Raw genomic sequence first — 17,152 nt, forward strand, 5'->3', positions numbered from 1 at the left:
GACAACGGGATCGTCACGCTCCCATAAGGGGTTCACCCAAGCTAATGCCTCCCCCTCAAGATGAGACACTATGAACGCCACTCTCGCCCGATCTGATGGATACTGAAGTGGGAGAAGCTCAAAGTGGAGGCGGCATTGATTTAAAAAACCCCTGCAAAGTTTTGGATCGCCAGAGTACCTGGGAGGTTTACCCAAACGAGGGGGAGGGTGAGCGGTAGACGGAGGACTGGAGTCAAGGGAAGAGGCTTGTGTGACCACAGCTGGGGCAGACAGGAGATTAAACAAACGGTCATCAATAGAGGCCATATAACTCAGCATGCGGGATTGGGTATCGCGTTGCTGGGCAAGCTCTTGTTGGAGACTAGCTAACTGGGCAGCGTTAACTGGGTCTGAAGTCTGTATCGAGGTAAGGCGGGACTCCATAGACTTCATAAAAGCCATTATGCACCGTTGGTTTTCACGCAAATGGGCTAGCTCTTTCTGGGCCGAGAAAGGGGTACCCGCGGGGTCCATGGCCTGATTGTACTATAGCGAACTAGGAGAGACAAGAGTGGACCCTCTGGACCGTGGGGAGCCCTACCCCTGGGCGAGCGACCTAGGAGATAACGACCCCTATACAGGGACCGCAAGGAGCAAGCCCAGAGGTCACTTACCCACGGTGAGATACCAGTAGGGACGGCTCCAGGAAGAGAGATAAACGAAGGCAGGATACTGAGGAAGAATACGGGAAGCAGCTAGAGAGCCCGGAGGGCTGGGAGGCAGGAATGGAGCTGAGCTGAGGGAAGGAAAACAAAACAAAGACCATAGGTAAACTACAGGAAAAGAAGAACGGGGACTGCAGGTAACAACAAGGAGGAAACGGAGTGAACCAGAGAGAACCGGAAGGTAGCACGGTAAGGCACAGAGTGCAGGTACTTGAGCAGGGAATACGAAGGGCCAAACGTAATAGCAAACGTGCTAAAACAATCAGGCACCAGGAAGCAGGAAGAACTACCTTTTATAGAAGGAGCAGGAACAGGATTGGGTGGAAAGAACATGTGACTTCAGGAGGAGGTAACAGAGACGCTGGGCCTGCGAGCTACAGGGAAGCTAGAGCGCCTGCGCAGAGAAAGAACACCTGCAGAGGAGCGTGCAGACCGGGACGCTGGAGCGGTGGAACGAGGACGCTGGAGCGTAGCGGAGGATGTAACAACCGTATTCCGGACTGAGGATCCTGAAGCCTTCAGTAAAGAGGTAAAGAGACTGCAACCTGGTGTCCTCGTTATTTACTGTGACCGGCACTGCACCGCACTACCACCACCATCCACACCTATTATTGGGCGCCCCTCAGCAGGGTCACGGACCGGGTCTAGCCACCGTGACAATCCCAGAGCAGAGACTCAGAGGCCCGGTACCGGGTACCCCTCGGCCCTGCGGCAGTGGGGGCGCTACATCTAGGTTTGTGATGAGTCGGCAGTCATTCTTTGTGACTGCAGACTTCTGAATTTTCACAGTGCGCACTCCACGCTGTCAGGATTCTCTCATGCTGGCGATTTACATTCATGCTGTCACATGCTGACTAGATATGTGTGGCCTCAGTCAATGAAAATGAACTGAGCAAGGCCGGGCATGTCTAGTCGGAATGTGGCCAGAAGTATACAAATCATATGCTTGTGCTGACATGACTGTCCACCGGCAAGGGAGAATCCTAAAAGTGTGCAGTGCATGCGTTGTGAGAGTTCAGAAGCCTGTGATGTCAGGATTCAGCTCTGAAGGTTCCAGCAGTCATCACATGGACACTTCCCTCATATGCGATTTTCATACTTATGGTCCTGTGACAACGAGCTTCTCTTCTGCTTCTCTGTTTTTCACTGAATATTGAGAGCATTAGGGGGAGCAGCTCGTGGGTACATGACTAAGTGTGAAAATCACATATGTCCTTGGTGGGGGGGGGGGCACCATAATGAATTCTTGCCCCTGGTGCCAGAAACCCTAGATACACCTCTGCCGGTATGCCACTGCGAGCGGCGATTACCGGGTGTGGTGGAGGGATGTCTGTGCACAGACAGTGAGGCAGGGACTGAGGGTGTGCACAAAGAGAATGGTGACCCGGAGACTGCTCATCCCAGTCTACGCCATAGCCTGGAACTCTCATTATCATATGAATATGGCAGTTAATAAATTGTTTTTCTAAAGCATTGTAGTGTAATTTTAGGTCAGGGAGGGATGGTTAGGGATGAGCTAGCAAGGTGCAGGGACAGGTAGTGATGACTACTTGCGGACATGTGCGGCACTTGCGGTGAGACAAAAAACACTGCTAGCAGTGCTAGCGGATCGCGACAAAACCGCAAGTGCCACACATGTCCGCAAGTCCCATAGGGAATGAATGAGGCCGAACGCAGTATTGCCGTAAGTGATCCATTAAGCGGCAGATGCGGAAAAACTGCCGGATCTGCTGCAAAAGGCTACTTTCACATCAGCGATTTTTGCCAAAGTCACTGCCGATAGTGTCATACTCAGCAATGGGGGAGGCAGAACTAAAAGTGCCTAGGGCAGCAGAAACTCTAAATATGGCCCTGTCTGTTCTCTTTCTTGGAATGGGCTGTGAAGGACATGTCGGGGTTGAATTTGTGCATTCATTACCTTGACGATTTTTTGTTTATCAGTCCAACTCAGGGTTCTGATTGCTCTCTATTGTTGCACACAATGGAAAGTATAGCAAAGAGGTTTGGAGTTCTGTTGGCAGCAGAGAAGACAGTAGGGCCGGTAAATTCTAGATTTTTGGGGGGATTGAGATTGATACCGTGGCAATGGAGTGCAGATTACCTGATGAGAAGGTGATTGCTTTGCGAGAGGAGGTGTCAAAAGTGGGTAGTTCATGGAAGATAACGTTGTGGGATTTGCGATCGTTATTGGGCAAGCTAAACTTTGCTTGCAGGATAATGGCTATGGGGTGTGATTTCTGTCGCAGGTTATCGTTAGTGACGGTTGGAGTGAGATCGCCGGTACATTTTATAAGATTGAAGAAGGAGTTGTGGGAGGATTTTAAGGTGTGCTCACTCTTTTTAGAAGAGTACAAAGGCAAATCTGTTTGGATTCAGCCGGTGGTGAATGCAGATACTTTGGGTTTTCTTGTCAGTACTGTTGAAGAGCGCGGTTTTGTCTTGTATTTTCAGGGCATCTGGTTAGTGGCGGATTGGCCGCTTGTTTGGAGGGATCAGGGTTTGTTGTCGAACTGAATTTTGCTCCAGTTGTTTCCCATGATAGTAGCCCTGTCATTATGGTGCAAAACAGGAAGATTTGCTTTCCCCGTGAGCTGGTTGGGGTTGTAACAGCTATAAATTAATTGTCTTCGGCATCTCTGGCAGTAGTAAAAGTGTTGCAGCATTTGGTTCTTTTAAGGCTGTCTTTTTATTTATGGGTTGTGGCAGAGGTCAGGACAGTAGTCTCTAATCCTGTTGCTGGCACTCTTTCTCATTTACAGTGGGATCGATTTTGGGAGCTGGTACCTCGAGTGGATGCAGCGAGCCTGGAGTGCCCAGCGGAGTTGTGAAGACTTCCTTAAGTGCAGTAGGGCATTTGTTCGTTAAGTCACTGTCTGATAGGTCGTGGAGGCAATACGGGCAGGCTTGGAGCATGTGGGAGAGTTGGAGGGTGTCGTTGGGGGCAGAGATGGACGATGAGAGCAGATTGCTATTGCTAGTGGGGCACTGTTGGGAATCGGGTTGGTCAGTGACAAAATTGAATAAGCTGATAGCAAGCTTGGCTTTTGGTTTTAAGGCAAAGGGCCTCAGGGACGAGACTAAGTCATTTTTAGTGCATCAAGTGAGTCTGGGCAGTGGGCTACTTAGTACCGGGTCCGGTACTTAAAGGGGAGGTAATAGTGGCTGCGACCCGGTCCGTGGCCCTGGGCACTCAATTAAAGGAAACGTTTTTTAAGGGTTTTATGAATAAAATTTGTGACGCCACCTGTGGTATTCGGTCAGTAGGGACCGACGCTGCTTAAAGGGGTCCTCTGGGTTGATGGTATGGCAACTAGATGGTATAACTTCCCACAGGTGAACTAGGTCCACAGGGCTCCCAGTGTCTGGTGAAGATGGTGGATGGTGCGATGAACAACGAAGACAGATTTGCAATGTCTTTACCTGGTTTACTGTAGGCTTCAGGCAACTGCAGTCCAGGGCGCCAGACAACAGGTACAGGCAGGGTCCGGCCGGCTTGAAAGCGAATCCAGAGTCTCCCTTACCAGGTGGAGATCAAAGTCTTCCTCCAAGTGCGGTGGTGTTGTAGTCCCTTACTGCCTAAGGTTTCCAATAAGGTCCTCACAGTCCCTCTCTGTCCCCCATAAAGGTTAGGACACAACCCGTATGACAGGTGAACTGGGACTTTTTACAGGGTCTCTATCATGACCCGGGCCCTATAGATATCACTGTGTCTCCTGGGTATCACTGCGGACAGGTGATGTACAATCCAGCTGTCCTGCTGGTATCAGCTATGCCACTATAGAGTTCAGCACGGCCACGGTCTTCCGGCTACTGGAATCTGCACTAGTCAAGGAGGTAGCCACTTCTCAGCTCTACTCCACTAGTGTTGTCCTCCTGCGCTTTCTCCCTCTGTTGTCCTGCGCTTTCTCCCTCTGTTGAGGGAGGATCTAAAGTGATCCTTCACGGTTAACTCAGTGATTTCCAAATTAATCTACAGGGCGTTGCTGGCAACTGAAAATGACCAGACGGAGACGTGTGTTTCTGTTTGGGGGGATCAAGCAGATCTCTGGGCCCCCGTTTATTGTGTATGAATGCAGGAACAGTCTGTGCGTCAAAATCTCGTAGAACAATATACTCTGTCTCATGTTCTGTTTAGATTGCAACAATCAAGGTCTCATAACAGCTGTAAACTTTAGCCTACTAACAAAATTTATCTTAAAACAGCAAAATGGAGTCGAAAAGCACAAAATGGAGAATCTTTCTTAATTTGTCCCTTCACATTCCCCCCTAGATAAATTTTGTTAATTAACGTCCAGCATCAGAGGTACTATCCCAAGCTATAAGCTCGAGGGGTACTGGTCTTCACATGGCTGGTGCCTTGTTACCAGCCATGGCTGTTGCGGCGTACCTGTCCCCCCTGTATACTAGAATTTACGAATAACAATTATTGATAACAGTGGTGGGGATCTTTTGAAGATAGCCATGCGCTTGGCTTCAACATCTTCATCAGGTAACTTTGTGAAATCGGTGTAGAGAAGAGCAGGGGTAGCAACGCTTTTGGTTTCATCATTAGTTGTCTTAGTGCAGAATTTCCTAATACATACAGAAATACACCAAAGAACAAGTTTTAGTATTACATACATGACAATGATAGAGGCAGCAATGTGTAACAAACTTTGCAAGATTCCAGCTATCCCGCCCCCAAGTCCCTTAAACCAATTGGCTGGATTAAGAAAGGAGAAGGTGTCTGCCCACCAACTGTCCTTATTACGGTAATTGTCTTTATTATATTATATTGATCTCTGAGTGACTATGATAAGTTGGTTTTGGACAACAACAGTAGTATTAAGTATATCCAATATATCCCAAATTTGATCATCTAGAAAATCTATGGCCCTAAGCAATTTATCCCACATTTGTGTAATCATAGGGTAAATGAAAATAGAACTGACAATTTTATTGGCTATACCCATCTGTACTACTAATCTTTCATGATATTGTACAAACTTATTATTCAAGGATATTGGGGAATTTAGGCTGTCCCATGCGGTTACCAATATTATTATATGGCAATACGAAAAACCAAAACATTATGTCCCCTTATTTGCTACTAGTCTGTTTGACCAGCTTGCAGTGCGATACGTGGATCCACGTCAGCCTTCCTTCCAGCTTTACTGACCTAGGAGTAATGAGGACTTGGTAGGGACCGTCATACAAGGGTTCTAGTCCGTGTTTTCTGACATGGCTTTTCATGACCACAAAATCACCAGACTTCAAGTTGTGACAAGTGTCGGTTTCTGCTGAATCTGGAAGGGAAGAAGAAACTAAAACATGGGTGTTAGCAAGATTTTTACTAAGCTGAATAACATATTGAACAGTACAGTCAGTTTCCTCTGATAACTGCTGAGGCTGGAAATTTGCAACTGGGGGCCTAGCACCAAACAGTATCTTATATGGGTACAGGCCATGATTTGCCTTAGGGGTAGTACGAATATGGTACAGTACAATGGGTAGGAGCTCTTGCCATGGAGCCGTAGTCTCCTGCATCATTTTGGTCAATTGTTCTCTCAGTGTGCCGTTCAGCCTCTCAACTTTCCCACTGGATTGTGGAGAGTATGGAGGGCTACAGTGGATCTAAACCTTGTCAAAACCTCCTGATACACATGAGAAGAAAAGACCGGGCCTTGGTCACTTTTGACGACTTCTGGAACACTATATCTGCATATAACTCCCATCACCAGTTTCTTCGCTGTAGTCTTTGCAGTCATGTTGGTAACAGGGAATGCCTCTGGCCAACTGGAGAACATGTCGACAACCACCAGACAATATTCATACCTTCCAGACTTAGGCAACGTGATATGGTCCACCTGGAGCCTTTGGAACAGATAGTCGGGCTTAGCAAGGTGCTTCAGGGGTACACGTTGAAGTTGACTGGGATTGCAGGTCTGACACATATTACATGCACGGTTGAGTGCTGTCAGGACTGTAGAAATACCTGGAGCCCAGTAGAATTTTTGTACCAGGGCTAGGGCCTGGTTTTTTCCTCGATGTGTGAGCCCATGTGCTCACGTAGCAATAGCAGGGTACATCCACTTAGGGAGACCCACAAGTTGGTCCTTTTTCTAGAGACCATTGTCCATACATGCTCCATCAGCTTTCCACGGCTTTACCTCTTCCTTTGGGGACATTCTCTGCATCGTCATTAAGCGGTCTCGTGGGGTCCGACAGAGAAAACCTCAGTCTGTCGTGGATCATCAGGTTCCTGTAGAGTCAGTGTTTCTTGTAACTGTTTACGCTGAGAGCGTGTGGTCACCATAGCTGGTATGGTCAGGTCAATGGGTAGGAGAGCAGCAGCTTTTGCTTGCATATCTGCAAAGGTGTTACCAACAGTCTGTGGACTGTTCCTAGAACCGTGCGCCTTGACTTTGATAATGGCCACCTGGGTAGGTAATTTGATTGAGTCCATGAGGGTTTTAACAGCTTCAGCATTCTTCACTGGAGTCCCGGCGGTGGTAATAAACCCTCGATTGGCCCATAGGGCTCCGAAATCATGAGCAATACCAAATGCATACTGTGAGTCCGTGTATATATTAGCCCGCCTGTCTTTGGCCAGAACACATGCAGTAGACAGAGCCTGAAGTTCTACTTCTTGTGCTGACAGTGAGGGAGGGAATGCAGCTCCGTGTACTACAGTATCTTCCGTAGTAACAGTGTATCCGGTGTGGAATCTGCCAAAATCATCAGCATATCTTGAACCATCTTTCAGGGCATTGTAGAGAGGTTGCATTATGCGGGATGCGTCCGGTATCCACTGACGACAATAAGTACATAGTCCAAGAAAACGCTGGAGTTCAGTCTCATCTTTCGGAAAAGGAAGGGAGCTGACGGCTATTTTTCTTTCTTTTGTGAGGTGTCTGACACCCTGAAGGAGACAGCGACCCAAAAATATCACATGACCAAGGCAGAACCGAAGTTTCGAGGCCGAAACCCGACAGTTCAGATCGGCCAGATACTTGAGGAGGCTAACAGTGGCAGCAATGGCTTCCTGCTCTGTTCGTGCACACAACAAAAGATCATCCACATTATGTTCATCTGCATAGGGGTTATATAACGTGAGGACCATCTGACCATCATCTTGGAATGGTATTCTAGAGCGGAACTGTGATAATAAATCTGCCCCCAGTAAATTTACCGGACATGCAGGAGAGATTAGAAACTGAGCAGTAACTTCAGGGAAGGGTCCCAATGGGTTTTGTAAGAGTATATTTATTGGGTCTGCCATCTACTCTAATTAAAACAAGCTCTTGATCTGAGAATTGACACGGCGGGGCTGGGGAGTGAGATTCCCAGACATAGGGTTAAAAGGGATATTGGAGAACTGAATTTGTGTAGGGTGGGAGGGCTGGACCTGAAGTCTGTTACGTGGGCCACTGATTAGGAACGGAGCTGTGTCCTTGCAGCTGTGGGGTGGGGCTGAGTTTGGAGCGGGAATCGCTGCGGCTACTGGTTTACCCTTTGCCTTTCCTACTGATGCAGAACGGGCTAAGTTCTTTTGAAAACTCTTTACTATTTGCAATGCATCATCTGGAGTGGAAGTCTCGATATCGGGTCTGACTGACATTATTGCCTCTTTCAATTCAGATTTAAGGCCGGACATTAAAGCTACTACAAAAAGTTGTGTATGGGCTTTATTTTCCCATGAGAATCCCAGATCTTTAAATACTACCATAAGACGCCCATAGAACTTCTCGGCAGTCCAGGATATATTGGTGCCTTGGGGTTAAGGGGCATAGGGCTTACAGTCGGGAGTAGAGGCTTAATTTCCTGGGGAGGGACCATATTTCACTTTCAACTTCAACTTACAATATTTCTTTGTACTGCAAAATAATATTGTCGCTTTAAACAAAACACAAATCTCCCAGCGCGTTCTACACCAAGGATAAAAAATACAGAGAAACTTAGAATGCAGCTACGTGCCCCCTCCATACCAGAGACACAGATATAAGAAAATCACAGCATTCCTCAGCACAGAAAGAAGAAAGCAATAGCGCAGCTGTTTGACCCCTCCCATCTGGTATCTTAGAAATTTCACACAGAAACAGAATACAGCAGTTCTCAGACTTAATTAATTTCTACAAAACCTTCATCACACAATTCACATACCAGAACACCTTAGAAAAACCAATGATTGAGAATATTTTCCCTGCATTCCTGACAGATTTCTTTCCCCGTCTTTAGGCTAACAATATCAAATTCATCACACAAATTCAAAGTCTTCTTCTTCTTCCACGGAAACTGATTCTCCTTTAGAGCTAAATATCCTTATTTAGTCGTGTACATTACCAGAGCGGCCGTATAGTCTATTCTACTGGGTCTACCTGTCCCCCACTGGGACAACCCAAAATCGCGGTACTCAGTGAAAGGAGGAGGGCGTCTCAAACTAACCCTCCGGACACCTCTGGAAATATACATATATATCTATATATTCCTGAGTTACTCATCCTACCCATCTTCGATCACCTCACCGCGCCTGATTCTAACAGTGATCAGGAATTCAGGATATTTTGACTATAAAGAGAATTACATCACTGGTCAATTCGGGGTGTCCGTCCCTTATGAGGTACGGTTCGAGCACTGGGCTCCCAACGGAACTACACCTCTATATGATTCCATCCAAGAATCACCCCACCATTGGGGACAAACCTCAGATCCTCTTTGCAGCAACAAACACAGGAAAACCACACCAAACGGTCAGTCTGAACAGTATAACTGCCAACTTACCGTGGTTGTTGTGGGGGATGATCAGTCCCAATTTTCCAGTGCCTGTGTCCGGTCCTAGGGTCCTTTGTCTTGTTGTCCTCCGGGGGGCAGAGGCGTTCCTGTTTGGGGCCCCACGTTTCGGTGCCAACTGTTGAGGGAGGATCTAAAGTGATCCTTCACGGTTAACTCAGTGATTTCCAAATTAATCTACAGGGCGTTGCCGGCAACTGAAAATCACCAGACGGAGACGTGTGTCTCTGTTTGGGGGGATCAAGCAGATCTCTGGGCCCCCGTTTATTGTGTATGACTTTTCATAGTCATAGAAATTATACTTCAACCAATCAGCATAAGAACACGCTCACAGTTCTAAACCTATAATGCAGGAACAGTCTGTGCGTCAAAATCTCATAGAACAATACACTCTCAGTCTCATGTTCTGTTTAGATTGCAACAATCAAGGTCTCATAACAGCTGTAAACTTTAGCCTACTAACAAAATTTATCTTAAAACAGCAAAATGGAGTCGAAAAGCACAAAATGGAGAATCTTTCTTAATTTGTCCCTTCACACCTCCTGCACTCTTTCTACAAGCTGTTCTTTCTTTCTGTTTCCTTCTTCCTCCAGGAGCTGTAGTACCTTGGACTACACGGCCCCTGCAGACTTTCTGGCACTCACTGTCCGTCCGCTCTCTTCAGGTCCCCTGACAGTCTGCACTGTCTGGGGCGAACTAACTACTCTCCCTCCAGGCCAGAATGTATTTATAGGGGAGTTCACCCTTAATCCAGGTTCAGAGCTCCCCCTTCTGGCCTGGAGTGTGAACATATTGTATGTAGAGTTTACATGGTGAAAGATAGATTCATCGCTTCCAAGTGTGACACCACTCTGCCCGTGGAGAAAGTAATGCCACTGTGATGACCAGGACCCTGGGGCGTCACACTCCCCCCTCCCCGTTAAATCCAGTACTCCCAGACTGGGAAAAAAAAGAACAATTAACAGGTATTAATAAGAAGCAAATTATTGATATGCATAATAAAAATTTTAACAAGTAAATTAATATAAATTTGAGCTTCTCTTTATAGAAGGAATTCATTTCTTTAACGTTACTAAACATATTTAAATCAATATATTACTTTCAGAAATTGAACACCAAACTATAACAGACTATGAAATGCAATTACCCTCTAAGGGTATACTATTTTTAGGATCAAAGTGCAGAACTTTCCTATAAACGGCAATTACCCTGTTGGATATACTATATCTTAATTCAAAAGTGCAATACTTTAACTGGTCAAAAGTGCAAAGTCAAATCTATTAAACTCTCTAGCATATCAAATTCAATTCTCTCTAACTTTCTAACTTTACGCAGTACTGAAGTAGTATCATTCAAATTTAATATTCAAGTCTATCAATAACATTATTGAACAGCAACAATGATGCAAAGAACCCGTTATCAACCCCCAACGTAGGCTTGGGCAGGCTACAAGGCGTGAAAAAAGATAGGGGTAACCAAAGGCAAACAATATCTATAATATACCATCTGGGAAAATTGTAATAACAATACAAACAAGGAATATATTAAATAACAGTAACTCCCAGTTGGAATTATTTTTGCCCTAATATTGGATCAAGACGGTTATCCAAAAAAGCATACCATACAAGCGACAGGCTAAAGAACTTCAGATGAGATTCCTCAACCGCGGATTTTCAATGTATGTTTGCTGTGTTTTGCACAGGCTCTGGTGGTATCTATATGGATTATAAAGCAAAAGAGAAGGCCTGGCTAGGCCAAGTGGAACAAGTGTTCGGGGGCAGTGTGAGGGCTCCACAGTCTGATGATCGCAAGTGGGATGACCTGTGTTCCTCCATTCAGGATTTATTAATTAAAAGAACGAAACTATGGTGGAACCGTGCGTTCCTCGAAAAATATTTGGCCTCTATCATGATACCAAGGGGGCTTAGAGTCCGTGTAATTCCCACTTTTCCAGTGGAAGATGCCCAGTTTATCTCTAATTGGGAAGATATTTGCAGTACATGCTCATCAGCATTAATTAAACTATTGATCAGTTTTAATTCAAATAATATATGTGAGCTAGATAAACTGATTGATTCAACACAAAACGAACTGCGTACTGGTTGTCCCGCTGATAAGATAAGTACATTTGATCTTAATTTGGAAAAAACCCTTGACTCGGTAGTTAAAAAGATTCATGAATGCCAAATCAATAAATTTAATCGTGATCAGAGGGATTACCAACAACATACTGTATACCTATGGAGGAAGGCTAAACCTATTCAACAACGGCTTAAAAGTGTACCATCAGTGACCTCCATCTCCTCCCTGAGTGAACAGTCTGACGTCTCCTCATACTCGATTATCACAAGATCTGGTGCCACTGGGAATAGAGCACGGGGCTATCACCCCTATAAAAGACGGACCCCACGTTCACCTGATCATCTAGGGAAGGATAATAAGATGATTAACCTTAGCGACCATGCTCTTTCTCCTTCTGATCTCTCTCTTTTAAGTAGGGGTCTTTCTTTCTCCCCGGTGGCGGGCCTAGACACTTTTTCAGTGATTAAGGATCTTCACCTGTTTGCTCGGTCCGTATTATTTAAACGTTATTTCTTTGATGACAATCTTCACCAACTATTCCCTACAGAGGAGGAGCAGGATACATTGAGGATCCTTGAGGAGCTCTCCAGTGAAAACATCGCGGAGGGAGGTAAGATTCCACCCGCTATTAAACCACGCTCAAGGAGGTTCCCTCCTCTTTCCACATGTACCCCTATCGATATGTTTGTCCAGGTGGTTACCCAGGATCTCCTTAAAATACCACAGCACCTTGGGAGGGACAATTTAAGTAGAGACGAGAGGATACGACTGCGGTATCTTAAGAGCATTCCGGATGTTGTACTGAAGCCGGCCGACAAGGGAGGCAATGTGGTCATTTGGCCTAAAGTTATGTATGAGAAGAAGGCCTTTAGGCAATTATTTAACACCGTTTGCTACGAAAAGCTGACCTTTAATCCCTTGTCGGCCTTCAGTGCACAACTGGATAGTATCTTGGATGCTGCTGTCGCCGGAGGTATTATTTACTAACGAACTTTCTTTGGCACTCCGTGTTACCGAACCTACCGTCTCTACATTCTATCTCCTTCCCAAGGTGCATAAGGATGCCAAGGTGCCACCTGGCAGACCGATTATTTCTGGTAATGGGAACTTCCTTGAGAAAATCAATCAATGGATTGATTTCCATCTTTAACCATTGGTCTCTAACCTGCCCTCCTTTTTGAGGGACACTGGGGAGCTGCTCAAGAAAGTTGACTCTGTCCATTTGGACGAGAATGCAATCTTGATGACAGCTGACGTCGAATCGTTATATACGAACATTAAACATAAAGACGGCTTAAATGCTGTACGTTTTTTTCTTGATTTGTCCGGATCCCCCTCTGATTTTGGAAGGTTTCTGTTGGAATTACTTGAGTTTGCTTTAACCCATAATTTTTTTGTGTTTAAGGGGTCCTTCTTCCTGCAGCTCCAAGGAACAGCCATGGGGGCGGCCTTTGCGCCCTCCTATGCTAATCTGTTCCTGGGGCTGTGGGAGAGGGACCTCTTCCTGTCAGATCGGGGGTCGTCAATGGACCGGGCCCTATTTTGGGCCCGGTACATTAACGACATACTCATGATCTGGCAGGGACCCCCTCATGAACTGTTTACATTCATGGAGGAACTGAATACCAATGATTTAAATATTCACCTTACATATCATTGGAGCAGGGAGGCTGTGGAATTCTTGGATGTCACTATCAAGAAGGACCAGTTCGGCTTCTTACAAACCGATCTGTTCCGTAAGCCGACATCCACGAATTCCCTATTACATGCATCATCATGTCATCCACCACATGTCATCAGAGCTGTACCGGTAGGGCAGTTCCTCCGCTTGCGAAGGATCTGCTCAACCGAATCGGACTTCGAGCGACAGGCTAAAGAACTTCAGATGAGATTCCTCAACCGCGGATATAGTAAACGGGCCATTAAGAGGGCCTATAATAGAGCAAGGTCTGCCTCCCGGGAGTCCTTGGTCTATAATCAGACATCTAGCGGATCGAGGCAGTCTAATAGGCTGACGCTTTGTGACCAACTTTAATTCCCAGGCTCATAAAATTCGTGAAGCCCTATCTAAATCGTGGCCAATTCTCAGGGTAGACAAAACCATTTCTAAAATTGTACCTGACCGCCCCCTTATCTCTTTCAGACGTGCTAGGAACCTTAAAGATCATTTGACGAGGAGTCATTATGAGGGGTTACCCAGAGTTACTTTCCTTGACAATGCTCCCCCTCGATCTGGTTCCTCACCCTGTGGCCACTGTGTGGCGTGCCCTAATATGGATCGGACCCGTGTCTTTTCCGACTCTAGTGGAGAAAAAACATTTGATATTAAAAAAATGATAAACTGCACAACACGCTGTGTTATTTATTATGCCACATGCCCTTGTGGCCTAATATATGTAGGGCTTACATCACGTCATTTCAAGACCCGTATACGCGAACATGTACGTGGAATTGAGGCAGCAGCCAATCCCACATTAGATATTGCGAAACTAAAAACACTCCCTAGACATTTCAGGGAATATCACGGATGCGATGGAAAATTGATTAGGTTCAGGGGGATTGATAGCCTGGACGTTGGTATTAGGGGTGGCAAACTAACTACTAGGCTTGCACGCCTTGAGGCGAAATGGATTTGGACTTTGCAGACAACTCACCCCCTTGGTCTCAATGAAAACTTAAGTTTCGCCCCATTCTTGTGATCATTTGACTGTTGAGCTCTCTTGTTGGTAATAGACTCATACCCAACTTGTTTTAATGTTTTTACCTGTTTTTTAGTTTTAGTGAATTAAATGTAGTCTCTTGGCCATATCCGTGAGGTTTCTTCCATCTATGTCGTACACTTTTGGAGAAGGTAACCTGTGAAGGTGGAAGAAGAAAGAGAAAGGAAAGAGAAAGAAAAAAGAGTTTGAATAAAAGTGAAAAATCGCCTCTTTATCACCATCTAGTGGATATTTTCTGCGCTGCATTTGAATCAAAAGACTATGAGAGATACGGCTTTTTTGCATCAAAACTAAATTTTTTTTCATACACGGACTTATTGTATAGCTAGTTCTCTCTTTGCATCAACTATTGACATATGGTTTTTATCGATGAGAAAGCTATGCATGTGAAACTGCAACATTACCATACTATGTATTTATGCTGCACTTTTGCTATTTATTATTGTCTCTATATAGTTTCTTTCTGTAACCTTAAGTCTAAGTATGTACAAAGAAACTAGCTACACTATGATAATTGTCTTTGGCCTGATAGCGCTATCTGTTATTACAGATTGCCGTGTTCTGTTTCTCTCTCTCTCCCCCTTTTTACCTTCTATGACGCCTCCGTCCTCGGTTGTGTTGCTGCGCATGCGCCCGCCGGTTTATCCTTTGGTGAATGGCGATCCAGTGTTTACTGTGGGCGGATCGCGTGGGGCCCCATGTGTATCGGCCTGCACAACCTGGATGACGCCATCTCCCTCTGTTGTACTGGTGGCTGCTAGGATACGCGTGGCCACTTCCGGGTTACGGCTGGCGTTTACTTCCGGTTTCTGGCCTACTTATACTGCACAGTTTACACTCTGTATTATGCGCCCCCTGACGAAGGTGTTCCGAAACGCGCATTGGGGCGGACACCGGGACTCTGTATCTGCCAAGTACCATACCTTTGGGGTGATGTATTAATCATTTTTTATCGCTTACTATAGTCTCTTTTATTATGCTATACTATATTGTATGTTAATTATGGCACTATCATGTATGGGACATAGCGATTTCCTAAATTGGCCTATTTGATATAGGCTATGCCCCCCTGTTGGTTTTGTGATTTTGACCCAATATGCTGATAGCCTTAATAATAATTCTTTGATATGGGTCGGCAGGCGGATTTCCCGGTGTTCTGTATGTATTAGTTGTTTTTATATATTGTTGGGCGACTCTGTTGTCACCATTGCCCTCTTGCCTTGCACTTTAAATAAAGCAATTTTACTAAAAGACACAAGGTTATCTTTTTGGATTTATTTCCTCCTCCCCGCTTGTATGGTAGGCTACAAGGCGTGTATCCAGACCCAGTGTTCTGCTGCGCCAACGGGTTTTGCTTCAGGTCTCTATGTAAACAGATCAACAATTAAGGCAACACTGGAACAGTCCCTTTAAGAGCTCCACGTAAAACCAGTAGGAAGCACATTAAGAAGTGCCAACTATTTACAACACAGTTTGTGAATCATTCACTGTTCATGATCCTATTGTCCTTTTAACAAATAAACTGTTAATGGTAACCTGGCCAGCAGTGGCATAACTACAAAGTTATGGGCCCCAGTGCGAACTTTCAAATGTTCAAATGGGGCCCCCCCGCCAAAATATTTTCCACCCAAATCCATATCCTGCCCATGCTCCTGCCCCATCTGTCTCCGCATTCTGCCCCATCCGACTCCGCATTCTGCCCCATCCGTCTCCGCATTCTGCCCCATCCGACTCCGCATTCTGCCCCATCCGTCTCCGCATTCTGCCCCATCCGTCTCCGCATTCTGCCCCATCCATCTCCACATTCTGCCCATCTCCACATCTCACCAGAACAGCAGGAACCGGAAATCTGCTGCTGGTTGATACCAGAGAACACGAGCTGCACACAACCAGGACTGAGCTGCTGAGAGCTGAAGGACCTGTGGTGACATCATCGTCATGTGATCAGGAGGCGGAGCTGATAAATGGTGAAAGACCTATGATAGTGATGACGTCACCACAGGATCTTCAGCTCTTCCTTTCAGATCAGGCATCGGCTGCTGATCTGATGTGTGTGCCCGGCAGGTCAGGTGGATGGCAGATCTGTCTGTTGCCGTGCGGGAGGAATCACCTGCATGGCAACAGTTTTTACCTTTTTTGCTGGTGTTGGCGTGCATCTGACCTGCCGGGGCCCCTGACTCCCCCGGGCCCGGTCGCAGTGGCGACTGCTGCGACCGTGGTAGTTACGCCCCTGCTGGCCAGGTTAAATGAAACTTTCACACAGTTAACTTATTCACAGTTATATCAAACGTGCAGATTTAGTCTTTCTTTTTCCAGGGTTGCTCAGGATGGCTGCTACTTCCTGAACGGGAAAACTGAGGGTCATAATGTTCCATTGGTACTGCACACCAAGGTCTGCTAGCTGGTTCCACTACTGGTGTTTGGGTGGATTGGTCACATTTGGGCGTTGGCCTGGCCTGGCCTGCTGCGCTTGCAGGGACTGAAGATGTCACACCTCTTTTGCAATCCAATGCATACCACCCTTTTTCACTGATGTGGCAGGTGTAGGTTACATGGTCACTAGCATTTAGGTCCCTGTCAGGGTGTCCCTCTATTAGATGGGATTTCACATCCCTCCGGTTGATGAATATCTCATTGATCATGCCGGCTTCTTTAATGAATCCCCAGCCTCTCTGTTTGTTTAAAACAACTACCTCCCCTTGCCGCAGTGGTCCTCTTTCTGCCCGTGGGATCTTACGCATGCTGGCCTTCCTTGCCAGATTTCTCTCCTCAAACGCTGCTTCACGGACCAGGGATTCCTGTCTCTCACTCTCCTCCTGCCGCCTGCAGTACTCCCACCAGGTAATCATGGGGATCTCACCCTGGAGCGCGATCATG

The 17,152-nt window shown here is 46.1% G+C and overlaps 1 long non-coding RNA gene across 1 annotated transcript; it reads right to left on the bottom strand.

Annotated features, from left to right (window-relative positions):
* Positions 1 to 4,740: 4,740 nt before the first annotated feature.
* Positions 4,741 to 16,122, bottom strand: LOC143815830 (uncharacterized). Its single transcript, XR_013223820.1, has 4 exons — positions 16,103 to 16,122; positions 14,320 to 14,411; positions 5,863 to 5,989; positions 4,741 to 5,276 (listed from the first exon to the last, which is right to left on the bottom strand). It is a non-coding gene; the product is annotated as an uncharacterized LOC143815830 (long non-coding RNA).
* Between the last annotated feature and the right edge of the window lie 1,030 nt (positions 16,123 to 17,152).

Source organism: Ranitomeya variabilis, chromosome 1, assembly GCF_051348905.1.
Source record: "Ranitomeya variabilis isolate aRanVar5 chromosome 1, aRanVar5.hap1, whole genome shotgun sequence".
Lineage (NCBI taxonomy): Eukaryota > Metazoa > Chordata > Amphibia > Anura > Dendrobatidae > Ranitomeya > Ranitomeya variabilis.